This window comes from Gavialis gangeticus, unplaced genomic scaffold (assembly GCF_001723915.1).
Source record: "Gavialis gangeticus isolate Ggan-Ray unplaced genomic scaffold, GavGan_comp1, whole genome shotgun sequence".
In the NCBI taxonomy this organism is placed as follows: Eukaryota; Metazoa; Chordata; order Crocodylia; family Gavialidae; genus Gavialis; species Gavialis gangeticus.
In genome coordinates this window covers 1860171-1865317 of record NW_017728992.1, presented here as the reverse complement: position 1 = coordinate 1865317, position 5147 = coordinate 1860171, and the positions used below count along the sequence as shown (strand labels likewise).

The window sequence follows — 5147 nt, the reverse complement described above, 5'->3', positions numbered from 1 at the left end:
TCACAAGCTGGCAGAGGGTAGATTTAAGCTAGATATCAGGAGGTGCTACTTCACGGTCAGGGCGGCTAGGGTCTGGAACCAACTTCCAAGAGAAGTGGTGATGGCTCCTACCCTGGGGGTCTTTAAGAGGAGGTTAGATGTACACCTTGCTGGGGTCATTTGACCCCAGTACTCTTTCCTGCCATGGCAGGGGGTCGGCCTAGATGATCTCCCTTCCGACCCTAGAAACTATGAAACTATGAAACCATCCTAATGTACAGAAGGACTAGCAAGTATGGCAGAAGACCAGCTTAGCTTATCAGGGAACTTTCCTATGAAATCAAACACAAAAAGAAAGCATATAGTAAGTGGAAACTTGGACAAACAGCTAGGGAGGAGTGTGAGAGTATTGCTCAAGCATGCAGGGATGAAGTCAGGAAGGCCAAAGTGCAATTGCAGTTGCAGCTAACAAGGGATGTGAAGGGTAACAAGAAGGTTTTCTACAGGTATATCAGCAACAAAAGGAGGATCAGAGAAAGTGTGGGTTCCTTACTAAATAAGGGAGGCATCCTAATGACAGGATACAGAAAAGGCCGAAGAACTCAATGCCTTCTTCACCTCAGTCTTCACAGGCAAGGTAGGCTCCCAGACTACAGCACCCAGTAGCACAGTTTGGTGAGGAGGTGAGCAGCCAAAAAAACAGGTCAGGGACTATTTAGAAAAGCTGAATGTGTACAAGTTCATAGGGCTGGATGGGATGCACCCAAGGGTACTAAGGTAGTTGGTTGATGTGATTGCAGAGCCACTGGCCATTATCTTTGAAAACTCATGACAATCAGGAGAGGTCCTGGATGATTGGATACAGGCAGATATAGTGCACATCTTTAAGAAAAGGGAGGAGGAGGATCCAGGGAGCTACAGACTAGTCAGTCTCACCTCATTTCTTGGAAAAACGGAACAGATCTTCAAGGAATCCATTTCTAAGCACTTGGAGGAGAAGGTGATTAGGAACCGTCACATGGATTCACCAAGGGCAAGTCATGCCTGACCAACCTGATTGCCTTCTATAGGATGACTGGCTCTGTGGATGCAGGGAGACCAGTGGATACCAATATCGTTAGCAAGGTTTTTGATATGGTCTCCCACAGCATTCTCTCAGGCAAGCTAAGGAAGGACAGGTTGGTTGAATGAATGGACTGTAAGGTGGACAGAAAACTGTTTGGATCATCAGGCTCGGGGTAGGACTTAATGGCTCAATTTCTAGTTGGCAGCTGGTATCAAGTGGAGTGCTGCTGTGGGGTATCAGATTATTTAACTAAGGGTAGAACTAATGTAAATCTTCCCGACCTGGATCGTACGTATTGTGATCCCTTGTGGGGATGTCTGAGTGGTGGTCCCAACTCTCTTCTGCCACGTCTTGATGTTGAGAGAAGATCTATATTGGGAGATGTTCTTTATCTCCACTTGACACTGGAATCTTGAGATCAGTTTCTCTTGTGGCTCCCACCTCCCCTATACCCCATCCTAGTGCCACCCAGTTGTTAAGCTGACTTTCGTTAACCTGGCTCTTATACAGTGGTGTTTCTTTTCATTACTTTTTTATTTATTAAATTTATTTTCTTTGTGTTTTAGGTTCTCACGCATCTTGACAATCATAGGGATGGACTTCAGTCTATGTTGACTAACAGCCTTCCTTGTCAACTCAGGTAAGTCTAGCATCCAGTCTTTCTGGGTATAAAGCCCCTTTTTACAATCATAAATGTAAAGGAAAACAATCCACATGAAACTAAATAAAGCCCATCCAGGCTGCAGTCACCAAATTCCCCCTATACTTCAGAGGGTGTAAGTCCAATCAAGCAGAGTGTCCTTCCCCTTTAAACCCGGCAGGCTGCTTCAGGTGTCCTGACTCGCTAATTCATCGGATTGCAGGACACCGGCTTGGCAGATCCCTAAAGAAAAAAAAAAATGAAAGGAAAACTTTTACTTGTTTCTGTTGGGGCTCAGCTGTGCTCTTCCCAGCTAGCCCTTCCTCTCCAGGCAGTCGTCCTGTCTCAAGCACTGCCCCCTCGGCAGCGCTTCTCCCACCAGTGACTCCCGGCTTAATGGAGCTTCTCGGAGCTCCTCAGCCAGATGGCTGCTGGCTTGCCGCCGCTGTGGCTGTCCCCCTCCTTCTTCCTGGGTCCCTAGATGTGTGGCTTCCCCCTGAAGTTTCTTGTGCCCCTCTCCCCATTCTCCATCTAGGTCTTTGTTTTTCTCTCTCCCCTTCTGGGGACGCTCTAGTGTTACAGAGCAGCTGCTTCAGAAATGCAGCTCACAGGGAGCTCTCTTCTCTTTTCCCAGTTCCTCCTGGCTCTTGGTAGGTATCATCAGAGTCTCCTCTTCTTTACAACCACAGGGGTCAGTCTTGGGTCCAAGTTTGTTCAATATCTTCATCAGTGACCTAGAAGATGGGATAGAGTACACCCTTAGCAAGTTTGCAGATGACACCAAGCTGGGGGGAGTAGTAGATATGATGAAGGGTAGGGCAAAGATGCAGAGAGACCTAGACAAGTTGGAGGATTGAACCAAAAGAAATCCCATGAGGTTCAATAAAGAGAAGTGCAAAGTCTTGCACTTAAGATTGAACAATCCCATGTACTGATACAGGCTGGGGGCCGACTGGCTAAGCAGCAGCTCTGCAGAAAAGGACCAGGGGGTTACACTGGACAATAAGCTGAATATGAGCCAACAACGTGCCCTTGTTGCAAAGAACACTAGCGGCATACTGGGCTGTATTAGTAGGAGCACTGCCAGCAGATCAAGGGAAGTAATTCTTCCCCTCTATTCAGCACTGGTGAGGCCACATCTGGAGTACTATGTTCAGTTTTGAGCTCCCACTACAGAAAGGATGCAGACAAATTGGAGAGAGTCCAGCAGGAGACAACAAAAATGGTTAGGGGACTGGGGGCACATGACATATGTGGAGAGGTTGAGGAAACTGGTCTTATTTAGTCTGGAGAAGAGAAGACTGAGAAGGCATTTAATAACAGCCTTCAACTACCTGAAGGTTGGTTCCAAAGAGGATGGAGCTAGATTGTTCCCAGTGGTGGCAGATGACAGAAGAAGGAGTGATGATCTCAAGCTGCTGCCAGGGAAGTTTAGGTTAGATATCAGGAAAAACTTTCTTAGTAGAAGGGTAGTAAAACACTGGAACAAGTTACCTAGACAGATAGTGAACTCTCCATCCTTGGAGGTTTTTAAGACACAGGTAGACAAAGCCTTGGCTGGAGTGATTTAGTAAGGGATGGCCCTGTTTTGAGCAGGGGGTTGGACTAGATGACCTCCTGAGGTCCCTTTTGAATTCTAATTTTCTATGATTCTAAGGGTCTTGTCTGAGGGAAGAGAAGGTGACTGGGCGATGTGTGAGGAAGAGGAGAGAGAGGTGGAGAGGAGAAGATGCTGAAGGAATCAGGGGCTGCAGAAAGGAACCATGTCATGATCAAAACAGCTTCCACAATTTTTGATATCCCAGTTTTTGTTATGTTAAGTAATTCAAATTTAGTAACCATTGTAGTATTGTAGCTGATCTGACTATGCCATATGGGTTTGTCTTGTTCCTATTCATGAATCTCAGTTAATAAAAGTGTGTGTTAACTGATATGTGTTTTGGGCCCCTGAACTTTAGGCAGGCAAAATGTTATTATTATTAATGTGCTGTTCTCTATAGGATATGTCATTGGCTATAAAATATGAGTGGTCTTTCATGCTGTAGATGGCACTGGACACAGTTATTTAAGTGATCACTTTGTTTCCTGTTTCTCACCACAGAAGATGAGGGCTGCTTCGTCAGTTCATTGGATTTTATTTTCCAACTAAGCAGTAGGATATTCTTGGTAGAAATTCCTCATTTTGGGTCTTGCTGCCCTTTCCTGACATAACAGATTAGTTTTTTAGTCAGGTTTGTAGCTGAATATTGTTATGCTTGCACATCGGTACTGGTTAAGCTGAAGGAGTTGAGCAGGATACTATTTTATAAAGGGCAGACCTGGTTTGGGGCTTTGAATTCTCTGTGGTAATAATTACTCTTCAATACCGAGGTGCAGCTGCTGTGGGTGCATTGTGAGAGATAATTAATTAAAGTTTGTTCTAATCATTTTTAGTAGCTGCATAAGGCCCTTCTAACTTAAATCTTTACATCTATCCATCTCTATCTTTTATGATAATTATGATTAAGCATGTGCATTGAAAATGGACTACACCTTTTTTGTTTATAGTATTTAATTTGAAAGATAAATCAAACAGTTAATACTTGTGTCAGGGATTACAGCAAGGACAAACAAAACACTCTTGAATTATGTAGTATATAGAAAAGTAAAGGCAGCTTCATTGTTAACTGTAATTGAAATAATGCCATGTGCTGTTTCTGCTGATCAATATGAGGGAACCAGGCTCATGAGTTTCCATGGTTAAACTCATCTTCTTGGGTGTGGTTTTTGGGCCCCACATCAACAAATGGCTCATAGCCATTCACATGCTGCTGTGCAGCATGTGATTGCTTTACTTGGATAAGATGTTAAACCAAAATCCCCTTTGGCTTTTAGAGTGGAAGTTAAAGATGTAGTTACCTGCTCAGCAATGACCTGTATACCGTTTCCAGTTTTCTTTCTCTCAGTCAAACGGCATTCATTTAGAGAAGAACTCTAACTATCCTAGCCAAATGAAAGATTCAGAATCTATGCTGATTGTCAGCTTTTCAATAACATTAGCTGCCTGATAAACTTTCACATCCACTGCACCTTCATTATTTAACTCAGTAGCCAATTTCCCATCAAGAATGACAGGGGGGCGGGGAGCAGGCAGGGGTGGAGCCCTGTGCCCCCCTCCCCTGTCTGGGCCCGGACTCCCCTTCCCTCCTGCTTCTTGGGGTGTGGGCCTGCTCCCCCCTTCCCCACTGCAGTGGCAGGAGGAGGAGTGGGCCCAGGCCCAATACAGGGAGTGCAGGAGAGGATCAGGCCCAAGGATAGGAAGAAGTTGGCCTCCATGGTGGGGGTGAGCAGCGGGCCCAGGCCCACGTGGTGGCTGTGGGGGGACAGGAGGAGTGCCCCTCTTTCTCCCCCGCTCCATCGTCACCGCCCGCAGGGAGCAGGGCAGGGAGGGCACTTGCCTCCCCCCCCCCCCCACCCTCCTCG

The 5147-nt window shown here is 45.9% G+C and overlaps 1 long non-coding RNA gene across 1 annotated transcript in view; it reads left to right on the top strand.

Annotated features, from left to right (window-relative positions):
* Positions 1–1601: 1601 nt before the first annotated feature.
* LOC109299209 overlaps positions 1602–5147 on the top strand; it is a 14701-nt gene continuing 11155 nt past the window's right edge. Inside the window, exon 1 of the long non-coding RNA XR_002097794.1 lies at positions 1602–1685. This is a non-coding gene — a long non-coding RNA (uncharacterized LOC109299209). The remainder of the gene's footprint in view (positions 1686–5147) is intronic.